The sequence below is a fragment of the Triturus cristatus genome, chromosome 11 (assembly GCF_964204655.1).
Source record: "Triturus cristatus chromosome 11, aTriCri1.1, whole genome shotgun sequence".
NCBI classification, from domain to species: domain Eukaryota; kingdom Metazoa; phylum Chordata; class Amphibia; order Caudata; family Salamandridae; genus Triturus; species Triturus cristatus.
In genome coordinates this window covers 367984087-368000234 of record NC_140594.1, presented here as the reverse complement: position 1 = coordinate 368000234, position 16148 = coordinate 367984087, and positions in this window count along the sequence as shown.

Here is a 16148-nt window from a genome sequence, read left to right as displayed (position 1 = left end):
ATGTTTGCAGTCCAACAGCAAATCCAGGCCCTCCATACGGAGGCGGCCAAGGAGGCATGGCTGGCAACGCAACACAGAATCATTGGGGAGATAAGTCGAGTAGGATGCTGCACAGACTGTATCAGGCGCGTGCGTCCCCCACCCAGGTACCCGTGTTGCATTTCCCGGAGGGTTCGCAGCATTCCTCCCCGGAGGCGGTAACGTAGGCCTTCGCGGCCTTCTATACAGAATTATACGCCGAGAGGGAAGTCATTGCCCCGGAACTCATTGACGCGTTCTTCTCGGACATTCCCCCGGCTCGGCTGTCGGATGCGGTGCGCACCGAACTGGACAAACCTATTACGCTCGATGAGCTCCGGGCTGCTCTCGTGGCTATGCGACCGGGTCGGGCGCCGGGCCCCAATGGCTTTCCTATGGAATTCCTGAGACCCCACATGACGGAACTAGGCCCTCATCTCCTAGAGGTGCTACAGGAGGCCCATGACTCCCGAGCACTACCCCCAGACTGGAGACACGCCGAAATTGTTGTGTTTTTGAAGCCCGGTAGACCCCCGGAAGATCCTGGGTCTTATCGCCCTATATCTCTCTTAAACTTTGAGCCGAAATTGTTGGGGAAGGTCCTGGCGGACCGCCTACGCACCTGCATTGGAGACCTGGTCCACCCAGATCAATCCGGGTTTATGCCGCAACAAGCAACGCGCCACAACATCAGGAGTCTCCACAATGCCATCGCTGAGGCTCCGACACTTGGACGCCCGGCGGCGGTGATGTTAGCGGACATCGACAAAGCGTTCGATACACTTAGCTGGACGCACCTGTTCAAGCTATTAAACGTCATAAACCTGGGGCCGCGATTCCAAACCTATGTTCGACTTTTGTACACGGACCTGACGGCGTCGGTCCGGGTCGCGGGACACCAGTCGACCTCGTTTCCCTCCGCCGTGGCACCCGTCAAGGGTGTCCGCTTTCCCCCCTACTCTTCGCCCTCGCTATTGAACCCTTGGCGTCCTGGGTGCGCCAGGACGCGGTGATGCGGGGAATGGAATGGTCCAGTGACTACATTGATAAGATTGCACTATACGCTGATGACGCCCTTTTTTATATGACCAACCCCTTGGCATCGGGGCCGAGGGTCCTTCCAATTCTTCGTGTCTTCGGCGAGACATCGGGGCTCCGGGCTAATCCTGCTAAATCTATCCTATACCCGATCTGCGGTGACCAGGGTCGTACGGCCTGGGCGGACCAATTGGTTATGGCCACGGAAGGCTTCAAGTATCTAGGGGTGTATGTCACCAGGGACCAGACCACGGCGTGGTCGAAAAATATAGCGCCGCTTCTCCCGATGGTGCGGGATGAGACGACGATCTGGTCGCAGCTACCACTGTCTTTCTACGGATGCTCGGCCATCTTTAAAATGCTGTCGCTGCCCCGTTTATTGTATTGGGTCTAGAATTATCCCCACCCAATTCCGCAGTCCTGGTTTACTCAACTGAACGCGTTGTTGAATAGATTTTTGTGGCAGGGCGGGGCAGTGCGGGTGGCCTTGGCAACGTGCACCCAGTCGACCTATTGTGGGGGTATAGCGGCGGCTGATGTCAGGGCATATTATTGGGTGGCGCAGCTACAGGTAATCAACGACTGGTGGTATCAACCCCCGGGAGATACGGCTTATGCGGTGGAGCGCTTGACTATGTCCCACTCGCGGCTCCATTCTCTCCTGTACAGCGCCTCCTCGCTAGACGCCCATCCCCCAGCTTGCCGTACAGTGATCCAGGTGTGGCGGCGAGTGGTGCGTTTAATGGGCTGGTGGGGACGCCTTACGAAGAGCACCCCCCTGTGGCAAGGCACGTACCTGCAGCAGATGGCGGCCTTGGCGGGCTTCCGCCGCTGGGACGACATTGGCATCTCCACCTTAGGGGATGTCATGCAAGGCACGGTACTCAAATCCTTTCAGCAGCTCCAGACCGACTTCGCCCTACACAAATCCCAATTCCATCGCTATCTGCAGTTGCGCCACACGCTATCCCCAGCCATTGGTTCATTGACCACGCTCCCGGAATTTCATCCCTTGGAGGGTAGACTGTTAATGGGAAACCTCGGCCAGCATAAAATCCGTCAGATATACCAGTCCCTAACGACACATGCTAAGACTACACTACACAATACGCGAGAGCGTGGGAGGCTGATCTCCCAGACTTGACCGATGATGATTGGGCCGAGGCGCTGGCGAGTCCGCGTGGGGCGGCGATTTCCACCAGATACCGTTTGATCCAATTTAAATACGTGCACCGGGTCTATTATACACGAGTTCGGCTATGGCGTATGGGAGTGATCCAGTCCCAGGCCTGCTTGCGCTGCCGTGCTGAGGAAGGAACGTTCCTACATACAGTGTGGACGTGTGGGGCGTTACAGGTCTTTTGGCAGGGGGTAGTGAATTGTTTGAGTGAGGTACTGGCCTGGACCCTTCCCTTAGAACCCCGTTTGATCTTACTCCATACTACTGAGGACATAGGAGGGAATAGGTATAAGCGGCACTTATTGTTTCTAGGTCTCACCTTGTCCAAACGGGATGTGGCCCAGCACTGGAACGATGATTCTCCCCCTAGACTGTCTCCTTGGAAGAAGGCGTTGGACCGCTGTATGATTGTGGAAATTGCGGTCTTTCAGGCCTGGGGGTGCCCAGCGAAAAATGGGAAAATATGGTCCAGATGGGCTACATATAGAGGTATAGACCTGGCATTGTTGGAACAGCCCAATATGGGAGACCCCATAGAAAGATTGCTGAGAACCACGTAGCACGACTCGCTTGCTGTGTCAAGGAGGTGTCTAAACCCTACTGTATTGTGGTAATTGTCATGTTGTGCAATGAGGAAGAAGAGGGTGTGGGCATGAGTTGGGAAGGTAGGGGGGGGTAGGGGTCTGATGTTTGCAGACCAGGGAAGTGGGAGGAAATTGCAGTGAAGGGGCTTATGTGTTCACACTATTACGAAGTCACCTTTCTTGCTTGACCCTTGCACTGTACAAAACAATAAAGTTTGTTGTTAAAAAAAAAAATATAAATAAAATCTCAAACCTTACTGTAAGTGAGAAGACATAAGACTGAATTTTAGCAAGGGTGTTAACTGAGTTGTTTTACCCGGCTATAGAAATGTATTAAACAGACATAGTATAACATTTAGGTTCCATTTTGCGAGATGCATTACAAACATGTATTTTACGAGATGACGTTACCGTATATATTAGATGTTATTTATTTGTATTTATGTATTTATTGTCTCCAAGAATTATGTACCACGCTGATTTTAGTATTTATACTTGTGGAATATGCACAAATATTGTATTTTGCACATAAGTATTTTTTCGATGTCTTTTGCAACGGCTTAAACCCACGTGTGTAGGCACTGGCACTTTAAATGTAAATAAATTCTCCTAAGACGCGTCATGTGATCAAGGTCTTGAGAGACAGAAACGCGTCATGGCAATCATGCTGTTTGTGATGGCGGAAAAAAATTTGGATTACAGCACCTTACTTGTGGTCCGCTCTTTGTTTCTTTCTAGTGGAAGGAAGTATTTACAAACGGAGGAATTGGTGATATATATATATATATGTATTCACTGAAAAAACCATAGGTTTCACACACGTTATAGTTAGGAATTAGCATTTAAAAAACCTTAGAAATTCAGTGAAAAAACCATAGGTTTCACACATGTTATAGTTAGCTGGACATTTTACTCGTAAAAAACCAATGAAATTGCCCCGTTATAGTTAGTTCAGCTAACTATAACTCGCGCGCCCGCAATGCACTGCTGATGACGTCACATATTACATCACTCATGACATGGTCAGTGACATCACTCATGACATCACTGATGACATCTCAAATGACATCACTGATGACATCACTGATGACATCATCCAGTGAATGTGTGTTTTTCTGAAAAATTAAATATGTTTTATATATGTATATCTAAAGGTCGATGGAAGAATAAATGGGTATATAAGTGTGTAAATGGTTGTTTTTTTTTTGAAAAATTGATTGTGTAACTGACTGTTTAAGTGTATCATAGTGAATACATGGTTTAGTGAGTAATGTTTAAACATATAAATATCTGTGACAGTCTCTCACTTTGTGTATAAGTGGCTGCATGGGTTGGTGAGTAGCTACATGGGTGTCTATATAGGTTATTAGTTGTTTTTTTGAGTATCAGTCTGAGTGTCTGCATGGTTCGGTGGGGGGTATTACGTAGTACATAGGTGCATGAATGAGTGACTCACGGTTTGTATGTGTTGAACACAGCATGTGTGCAAGACTGTATGGGTGGATGAGTGTGTGTATGGGTGTGTTAGTGAGTGAATGACTGTCTCAATAGTGTCTTCAGGAGTAACTACATATGTTTTAAACTAGTATATGTGATTATTGGTGTATATATGTGAGTATATGTGAGAGGGAGAGATTGAAAGAGTTCCTGTATGAATAAGTATATGTTTCTATAAGTGATTGTTTAAAAGACTAAGTATGTGTAAGTTTCCGTAGAAGTAAGTGTGGTGGTGTGTGTATAACTGTATATGCAGGTGAATGTATGTTTGATTCTTTATTAGCATGAGTGACTATGTGTGTGAGTAACTCTATGGATGAGTGGCATTGTGTTACAGGATGTATAGGTGTATGAGTAAATATGATGAGTGAGTACATGTATGAGTGACTGTATAGGACTGTTGGTGAATGAGTGGATGTGTATGTGGATCTTAGTATTACTGAAGAGGTTGTTGTAACTGGTATTGGTATGTCCATTGTTTTGAAAATTTTAGTCTCTATTTTTGAATGTGTGTATCAAAGGTTATATTAGCGTGAGAGGCGGTCTGTCACTCTATCACAAGGATGATGTCATCAGTGATGTCATCAGTGATGTCATTTGAGATGTCATCAGTGATGTCATGAGTGATGTCACTGACCATGTCATGAGTGATGTAATATGTGACGTCATCAGCAGTGCATTGCGGGCGCGCGAGTTATAGTTAGCTGAACTAACTATAACGGGGCAATTTCATTGGTTTTTTACGAGTAAAATGTCCAGCTAACTATAACATGTGTGAAACCTATGGTTTTTTCACTGAATTTCTAAGGTTTTTTAAATGCTAATTCCTAACTATAACGTGTGTGAAACCTATGGTTTTTTCAGTGAATTTCTAAGGTTTTTTAAATGCTAATTCCTAACTATAACGTGTGTGAAACCCATGTTTTTTTCAGTGAATTTGCAAGGTTTTTTAAATGCTATTTATTTATTTTTTTCTTCATTTTTTTCAAACATATTTTTAATTTAATTTTCTTACCTTTTATAAAGTCTATGCTTAATTTTTTAAAATCATTAAATATTTATTTTATATACATTTTTTAAAATAAACAAGTAAAATTTATTTCCAGATTTTTTTTTTTTTTTTTTTTTTTTTATAGTACGCGTACCGTAAGCTCACGGTAAGCGTACGGTTTACGCAACGTCCGTAATCTATCTACGCTGCTTGCGTATAGTTACGTACTTTGCGTAGCCGCGCGTACTGCGCGTGGGACGCGTGCGCGCTTACGCAACACGCGCACGTTACGCGGAAGTGCCGGGGAGTGACTGTTATGCGCATGCGCGCAAGCGCGTGTCTTTTTTACGCGCACGCGTACTTTTTGCCGTAAGCGTACCGTAAGCGTACCGTAAGCGTACGGTTGGTCATGTGATCATGAAACACAACTTTTGATTGGTTGAAACTACTTTCAGTTCTAGAACTCTCCTACACCACACCCATTCCCCTCATTTCTGCTTGTGATCCCTTGGGAGAAGGAGCTGGTTTGTCTTTGGGATACGATGGCAGAACAGCAGAGCTCTTCTGAGAGTGAGGCTAGCACCAGCAGCACTGTCTTGAGGCAGAGAGCGAGGAAAGTAAAACCTTCTTATGTTTGGGATTATTTTACTTTTCCAGAAGGCCAGCAAAAGGTGAATGCACCCTTAGTTACTTGCAAGCTGTGTCAGCGTGTACTTTCTAGAGGTAATCCTGACAGGAAGTATTCCTTTGGGAATCACACCATGATGAGGCACCTCAAGGATGTACACAAAAGGACACATGCTCAACTTTTTGGAGGTAACTCTTCAGAAAGACGAGCCAGTACATCCACAGCAGCTCAGCCTGGACCATCACCTGCAGAGCTTACTCCTTCTTCTGCAGCTCAGGTGAGCCCTTCATCTGTGGGGGGAGAATCTCCTTTTGCTGGCCCTCTGGAAATGAACCCTCGATTTCGGAAGGTTGATATTCATTGCACATTTTGTAAAGCTCTAATTTGTTATAGGGAGACCAGTGTTTCCCTAGTGAATAACAAAATAGATCAGCACATTTGTAGCTTTGAATGATTTTCCCATGGTTCCTTTCCTCTGTCCCTGCATGAACACAACGGTTCTTTTAAGAGCCAACCTTATCTTTCATCTTTTTTTTACATTTTTTTTTTAAAACTTTTTTTTTTTTTTTTACCGTACGCGTACGGTAAGCGTACCTTTTTTTTTATTTTTTTAAAAAAACACTAAAAATCATTTATCACATTACAAGGTCCTTGAGAGACTACAATTATTACAATTGACTTACCATACTCACTCAAAAAAATATTTATTCATTTGTTTTTTTAAAAAATAGTTTTTAAAATGGTTGTAGTTTACGAAAATTTTCTATATCGATCTGAAAAAAAAGAAAAAAGTATTAATATTTTTAAACCATTTTATAATACAGTACACATATTTACATTTTTTACCCAAAAATATTTTTGCCTTATTTTTGCTGTTTTCAGACTATATTGCATTTCACTATAAATTGTGAAAGCAATTGCATTCATCATTTTACAGCGGGCAAAAAAAAATAACAATCTCAAAGATTGTATTAAAAAAGCCCAGAATCTCTTCTCACTTAAACATATCATTACAGAAATGCATATTATTCTAAAAAAATATCATCTAAAAACAATACTTTTTTCTTTAAAATACCGTCTGATATTTTTGTTTCAGGAGTATAATCACAATATTATATCTCAAATAACTCCAAAATACATCTGATTTTATTTCCTTTAGGCCAAATAGTATTTTTTTTTTTTCCCTGGAATACATTTCCAAGGGAAAACCATTAAAATTCTAAAGTTTAATCTGTCCAGATCTCACCGATTCTCTGTAACATTTTGGTTCACGAAAATTTTTTGAATAATATATTTAGTCCACAATAGAATTGCTTACTTTTCCACATGGCCAAATAGTAATTTTTTAAATCATTTTTGTAAAAATTTCCAATGGCAGTCCAAAAGCATTCCAAAATTTAAAATGTGCAGAAGTTACCGATTATCTCTAAATTATTGGTTTTTCAAAATTGCATTAAAAATTTAAAAAGTCCACATTACAATTGGTTATCTTTCCTTTAGGCCAAATGATAATTTTAAAAAATATTTTTTCAACAAAATTGCAATGGTAATCCAGTAAAATGGTAAAATTATTTTGTCCAGATCTTGCCAAGTCTCTCTAAAATTTAGGTTTCAGGAAGATTAGATAGGAATTTGCTAAATCAAAAGGCAAACGTTGTTTGAAAATCAATTGGGAATCATTACACAGTGTCCAGCCTTTTTCACATTTAAGATAAACTGTGTAATGTCCAGAAGTAACAGTAGGTCCTTCATGGAAAATTATTGCAACAGTTACAAAAGTTTTTCCTGAAATTGATAATTGCTGTCCTGTAAACTTCTTTATTAAAGTATCCAATTTTGAACCATCAGCTCTACATCGTTGCATCATTAAAATTACATACTGTCCGTATTCCCTTAAAATTAATGTTGAAAACATGTCAGAATTACACTCACCACATTTCATGCTATGATTAGCATCTTTAACTAATTTTGCAAAAGTGACTGTTTTACTCTCTGGCAATGTCAAATAAATAAACCTTTCATTATCAACAATAGAGCCACATATATTATAACAATTTTCACAACTATGTTCCCATTTATAAGAGAGACCAAAAAAAATGTCAATGGGAACTCCTTCTTCTTCCACTACCTGAAGAAAATACATCAAAAATTCGTGTGCATCTTGCTGTTCATTTTGAGAAAACTGTGTTCGTCCTGAACATACATCTAAAAGTTTTCTAATGTCAGTAGCACTTTCTATTTGAGTTTTGTCTTTACTCAGCTTTTGAAAAAGGAGACTGAGCTCTGAACAGAATCTTTTTCCCTGATTTTCTATTATCTGCTCTTGCAAACTTTCCAGATAAAATGCAACATTCAGCACTACATTAGCGTAGCAGTTGACACCAGAGCTATTTTCAAAATGACATCCTACAACCTGTTCTTCATTTTCCTTATTCTTTTTGCTTGCAATTACATCACTCCTCTTTTTTTTCCTCTTCTCTACATCTTCATTACAGATATTCTCATTTCTCCTTTTACGAGAAACTACACGTTTCTCCAACACAGGATACTGACCTAAATGAGGAGCATAGCTTCTTCTTAATCTATTATACTCCTTTACACAGTTTGTATCAGCACTAACTTTTGAATCATCAAAGTCAATCATGAATAAACCTGATAATGTTTTGACTCGTGACAAAGCTACATATGCCATACCTTCTTTGAACACAGTTGAACCAATGTTCACAAATGCACAATCTACAGTCAATCCTTGAGACTTGTGGATAGTTACAGCATATGCTAGTGAAAACGGAAACTGCTTCCTACGTACATATAAGTCTTTCACAAGCATGAAACGAACTGAACAACGACAAATGTCTTTAACTTCCTCTATCTGATCAAATTTTATTTTTAAACATTCAATTCCATCTTTTTTCTGATAATTAATAAAACCCACAACTCTTCCCATCGCTCCATTCACTAAGCCTTTTTCAACATCCAAATTTCTCCTTAAAAACACTCTACAGTTCATGCAAACATATAGATTTTTTTCTAATCCTGCTGTTTTGGAGATATTCTTCTCTAGTGAGTCCAATTTATTTTTCAGTTTGCCTGTTACTGTGACAGTAATTCTTCCATCCTCAATTTTGTCCACTGCTTCCAATTTCTTGATGTCTTCATTTTCCAATTTCAAAAGCTCCTCATTAAAGATTGAGCATTCACGTAGAGTTGGCATTAAGCAGATGACACTTTTGTTTTCTGCAATATTCTTGTATATTTTCTCTGCAACTATTTCTTCCTTTGGAAATAAGTTATGTAACAGCCGACTCTGTAATGCTTTTTTGCCAACTTCTGTGAGTAGTCCAATTCTGATATCTTTCAGAATACTTCCATATTCTTCATCGTTTGCTTGCCTCATATTAGTTGTAAGTTCCTTGTACTCAAAGAAGGACCAAATATTTGTATTTCCAATGCTTCCCAATGACTTCTTCGTGTCTTCATGTGTCACAGTATTAAACACTGGTTGTCCTTTAACTGGAGTAAGTTGCAAAAGATCCCCAAAAACTATGACGTGTTTTCCACCAAATAACACGTCATAGTCTGTCTTCAAAATTTGCTGCATTCTTAAATGCACAAAGGCAAGCATTAAGTTTGATACCATGCTCACCTCATCAATAATGAGAACTTGCATCTTCTTCAATACTCTTGACACTTCCAAGGATGCTTCTCCAGTTAGCTTGTTGAATTGTATTTTGTTCTCATGCTCCACTGGTAACATTAGCAAACGATGTAAGGTGATTCCTTTTATGTTATATGCTGCTAACCCAGTTGGAGCAGTAACCACACAAGACAAAGTAGAATCCGTTTTTTGCTTTAGGTAGCTTCTGATGACTTTAATTAGGAAACTTTTTCCAGTGCCAGCTTGTCCGCTTACATACATCCTGATTGGATGAAATGATGTGCATGAGCACTCTTTTTTTTCATGTAGAAATCCGTGATCAATTTTGTTTTTGATCTCTTCATAAATTTGTTGCTGCTCTTGATTCAGTTGTCTTTCCAAATTTTCTAAGTCTATAAATTCTTCTTGAGCTTGATTCATAGCCGTTTCCACTTCATTCATGGCTATTGATGCTTCATTTTCAACGATTGGTTGTCCTAGGGGATCTTGACTGTATGTTCCTGAACTTTGGCTGTCCTGAGAACTGTCTCTAGCTATTTCTGCTGCAATTGTAGTTTCCTGTTCAATTTCTTCATTTAACATTTGCAGATAAGTTGAGAATGTACTGCATTGTATGCTGTCTTTGCAAGCATTAAAAGAATCTTCATAGCTCTGGAATTCTCCCAGTAGTTCATCCTCTGTACGCCATGGTTTAAACAACTGTAAAAGAGCCAAGTAGTAAAATTCTTTCTTGTCGGTAGTGTCGCAACTCAGCTTCCGGTGATTTATCAAACTTCCTTTGGTTTGCTTCACCAAACATCCTTCTTCACCAACAACTTTATATTTTCCACTGTTGATGTCTTCTGCAGCTTTCCGTGAATAAATGTAGTTCTGCAGCACTTCATAGAGACACATGTTCTCCAGATGATGACTTCTCTTGGGATAATATGTGTCCAACATGTTTGTTTTCAATATGTCTGTACTTTCTGGGTCATTCTCAGCCAAATATTCAATTTCTCCAACAGATTTCAGTACCCGATTTCTCATTGCTGCAAGGCCTAAACTTGCCCAAATTATTCTTCTTGACTTCGAGTAGAGACTTGCAGAAGATAACCTATCTGAACATTCGTAGGATCCAATTTCTCGATGCGATAACATCTTCAAACTGAAACTGTACAGCTTCTTACTGACAGTCTTCTCGTGAGAAATCTCTTCCCACATTTCCTTCAATTCTGTTTTTTCTGATTTCGTAATGTAAGACGTTACATATCGAGCAACAGCAATGGAATTGTCAGCAACATACTGTATATCCATGTTAGCGTTCCACATGGATAAAATGACTGGGTTGTAGTCATTTATATTTTTTGATTCTTCTTTTCTTTTAAGGTTGTAGGTATTCTTAGGTGATTTTCTTGTGATAGTATGTCTCACAGCTGACATAAAACTGTTGACTCTTCCATTTGTAAGAACAGGTCTAGGAAATCCAAATCGACATTTAGTGTAGTATTTTTCTTTGCTCTTGTATTTCCGTCGACAGTATTTTCCACACCGATGACTTTGGAAACGTAGAACTTGCTCCTTTAACTTGTTCTCTTCTGTGCTTTTAGGTATAGCACATGTTGCATATTCTTCAATGTAAGATAACACTGCTTCATCAGTATCTGTTCCAAACTTTGGGGCATCCTTGATCCACAGCAGCATATGAATATGAGGAGCACCTCTTGCCTGGTACTCTTTTCTCCAAAAGAAATCCACTACTTCTCCAAGGGGTGGATTTTTTTTATTGCAGATGAAGGACATCATAGCCTCAAATCTATGATTGAAATATCTGCAAACATTAACCGGATCCAATGAGCACAGTTCTCCTGCTGTCTTGTATTCGATGTTTTTAATGTTTGAATTGGCCTCTCGTAGAAAATCCAGTAAATCATCCCAAGCGTACTCGGCACAGCTTAGGGTAAGGAACCATGTTGGTGTTCCTAAATTCCGTAACATGCATTTTAGTTCACCATGGCGTCTGTACCAATATTCATTTGTCCCACGCTGACAAGCCATCAGATTGATCAGTTGTGTTTCCAAATGATCATCTCGGTGCTGCACTTTCTCCATAAAATCCTTAGCAGACACATTTTGTAAATGTACTCCACTTTTTAAAATGTGATTTACTGCATAAGACAGTGCAGACAAGTCACTTTCAAATAAAAGATGGAACAAATAAGGGATACTTTGTCGAAATCTGGGATCTTCAGCATATAGTCTTGTAGTCCGATACTCAGAAGCTGGAATCTGTTCCGGACGTTCATCGTATCGTCCTCCTTTTCCTTTAGGAAACAGCTGGGGAAAACATCGAGCTTCCAAGCTCTCCTCCCATACACTCACGGGATTTCCTTTTGCTTTCTTCATCTGAAAGAGATCAATATTGTCTCCCATAACTTCTTTCGAATGGAGAGGATGTATGCTAAAATGTTCATAAATTTCTTCTTCCTTTGACTTGTCCACTTTTTCAATTTGTCCAGTTGGTGTTTCTGTGTCTCCTTGTAAATCTTCTTCTTCTTCTTCTTCTTCTATATAAATTGATTCATACCATTTGTTATTTTTTTTCAAATACAAATTTGCTCTTTGTACTTTCCGCACATCTACCAGCTCCTGCCAAATCTTCTTATTCTTTGTAGGGACACCATTAACCAGAATAATTAATGGTTCAGTTTCCAAAGTATCTGCATCAATAGTTTCCATATTTTTTTTCAAATCCAAGGGCAAATACACCACTCTACCTTTTAAACCTCTCAGTAAATCTGAAGGAGGTAATTTACCAGTTTTGGGCTCCATACGTACTATGGTCTGGAACGGATGAACACATTGAATGAGTATAGACTCATATGTATTTAATTCAGAAAGTTCAGCAGGAATAGCATCCAATTCTAAATTATTATGTACTGCTCTGGTCGGCATTCTATTTTCCTCTAACTTGTTGTAGCAGTATTTACAAATACGCTGATCTTCACCCAATTCAAAACAATTTTCAAGAAATATATATGTGGCAAAATCCATCCACTTATAATTATCTTCATTTTCACTCTTTCTGTAGAGATCAACATTCCTAGTTTGTTTTCTATAATGAGTTCTGCGGCAACAAATACAAGTAACATTTGGTCTTTCATTAGAGACTATTGCAAATTTTGTTATGTGATCATTAAATGTCTTACTTACACAAGGTTCTACATTCTCTTCCACTTCTGCCTCATTTACTGTGTCCTTCTCTGCACTGTTTTGTTCAGGACCAAAGTAACAAAACTGAATTTCATCAACAACCTTCTCTACATCTGATACCGTTCCTCGGAACAGAGCCCTATTCAATTCATTTAACTGTATTGCTGGACTTTTGGCAAAATACAACCGTCTCACAAACTTTCTCATTTCAGTATGATGAACAGCCAGCATCCTAAAATGATGGAAAACACTATTGCACACTTTTCTAGATAGACAAGCAAGAGAATGACCCTGCAAACCAGTATTCTCTCTCACTCTGCATGGATCCAGACTTTGAAGCACCTTAATCTTTTGTTTTACACTTTTTTTACTATATTCTCTTAGAAACTCTCGAAATCTGTCAATAGATTCCTGACGCACAGTGCAAATACTACTACAATTCCAAGTGTACACTGGGGCTTTAGGACGTCTCCCCATTGCCTCATCTGCCATCACTTGTACCTCATCTCTTGGAACCATTATCTCCTTCTCCATTATGCAACCATTTTTTACTTCGTATGAACGACCTCTGGTGTCAACTGCATGCAGCAAACTATTACTTTGAAAATAGCTTTCTTCATTAAAAAAAGGTTCACTACTTGAACTATGCATCCACTTTCCTAAAAACACTTTACAAAAGTTTGTTCTGTTCACTACTCTTTTCCTTTTGCTTTGTGATTTCAGTACATTAACCATTTTATCTAATGTACGCATCCTATTCAAAATTAATATGAATAGTTTCCTTTTTAATTCTAATGCTTTTGCTGCAATGGCTTCAATTTCTTTTTTTCTCTTGAAATATTTAGCCTTTTGCTTATATTTCTTTATATCCTTTATCAAATTGGACATAACTCTTCTCAGAAACATTTTTCTACGTATCTCTTTAAATGCTGTTTTTCTGTTTCTGTTAAACTTTTCAATTGCAGAAGGTATATTTGCATTAACTAAATCCTCAATTTTTTGCTGTTCTGTAGGTTTTGTTACATTTTTCCGAGAACAGACATTTTGTACATTTTTGTTTGTTTTCAATATTTTGTTTAGGAATTGTTTTTTTTGCTTACCAGAAGATTTTTTCTTTTTCCCAACATCAGCATCTTCTACTAACTTTGGTCCTCCAGTTGTCTTCAAATATAGTTTTTTTTTTAGCGTTTTTTGAACTCGAGATTTTGTAGGCATCTTAAATTTTGTTCACTGTTCTTCAGCAATACCTGAAAAAAACTAAAAAAAAAATCCTTTATTGTATTTAAATATATTACTACATTTCTTTTCACAATAGTCACAAAACGAAATTTCTTTGCCATTTTGAATGCACACAAACTGCTCTTTTTTTTAAATTTATTTAAATGCACATGTCCAAGCTGTTTTTTTTTTTCAGACCACCACCGTGTGTATTCTCTGTGACTGCCTACACTCCAGCAGGGGCAACCAGCCTTAGTGATGCTGAATGTATTTGCATTACAGACTTAAACCTGAAAACCCCACTCGCTTCTAATTACTGTGCATGACTATACATGGCAAGCACATGGGTGTGTGCTAAGCCTCTGCTTCTTCCCCCCAAAATTCGCTCCTCTTTTCCATCTACTGCAACTGTGAAATCACCAGAGCAAGACGCAATAAATTTCTGCCTATAATTCTTCTATGCACACAGAGTCATGTTTTCACATTAGTCCCAAAACGAAATTTCTTTGCCAATTTGAAAGCACACTTACTGCTCTTTTTTTTTGGGGCCAAGTGAAAATCTCTTTTTACACTTTGAAATCACTTTTACAGACTGACACATTCTGAAACCTTTTTTTTAAATTTATTTAAATGCACATGTCCAAGCTGTTTTTTTTTCAGACCACCACCGTGTGTATTCTCTGTGACTGCCTACACTCCAGCAGGGGCAACCAGCCTTAGTGATGCTGAATGTATTTGCATTACAGACTTAAACCTGAAAACCCCACTCGCTTCTAATTACTGTGCATGACTATACATGGCAAGCACATGGGTGTGTGCTAAGCCTCTGCTTCTTCCCCCAAAAATTCGCTCCTCTTTTCCATCTACTGCAACTGTGAAATCACCAGAGCAAGACGCAATACATTTCTGCCTATAATTCTTCTATGCACACAGAGTCATGTTTTCACATTAGTGCCAAAACGAAATTTCTTTGCCAATTTGAAAGCACACTTACTGCTCTTTTTTTTTTTGGGCCAAGTGAAAATCTCTTTTTACACTTTGAAATCACTTTTACAGACTGACACATTCTGAAACCTTTTTTTTAAATTTATTTAAATGCACATGTCCAAGCTGTTTTTTTTTCAGACCACCACCGTGTGTATTCTCTGTGACTGCCTACACTCCAGCAGGGGCAACCAGCCTTAGTGATGCTGAATGTATTTGCATTACAGACTTAAACCTGAAAACCCCACTCGCTTCTAATTACTGTGCATGACTATACATGGCAAGCACATGGGTGTGTGCTAAGCCTCTGCTTCTTCCCCCAAAAATTCGCTCCTCTTTTCCATCTACTGCAACTGTGAAATCACCAGAGCAAGACGCAATAAATTTCTGCCTTTAATTCTTCTATGCACACAGAGTCATGTTTTCACATTAGTGCCAAAACGAAATTTCTTTGCCAATTTGAAAGCACACTTACTGCTCTTTTTTTTTTGGGCCAAGTGAAAATCTCTTTTTACACTTTGAAATCACTTTTACAGACTGACACATTCTGAAACCTTTTTTTTAAATTTATTTAAATGCACATGTCCAAGCTGGTTTTTTTTCAGACCACCACCGTGTTTATTCTCTGTGACTGCCTACACTCCAGCAGGGGCAACCAGCCTTAGTGATGCTGAATGTATTTGCATTACAGACTTAAACCTGAAAACCCCACTCGCTTCTAATTACTGTGCATGACTATACATGGCAAGCACATGGGTGTGTGCTAAGCCTCTGCTTCTTCCCCCAAAAATTCGCTCCTCTTTTCCATCTACTGCAACTGTGAAATCACCAGAGCAAGACGCAATAAATTTCTGCCTATAATTCTTCTATGCACACAGAGTCATGTTTTCACATTAGTGCCAAAACGAAATTTCTTTGCCAATTTGAAAGCACACTTACTGCTCTTTTTTTTTTGGGCCAAGTGAAAATCTCTTTTTACACTTTGAAATCACTTTTACAGACTGACACATTCTGAAACCTTTTTTTTAAATTTATTTAAATGCACATGTCCAAGCTGTTTTTTTTTCAGACCACCACCGTGTGTATTCTCTGTGACTGCCTACACTCCAGCAGGGGCAACCAGCCTTAGTGATGCTGAATGTATTTGCATTACAGACTTAAAC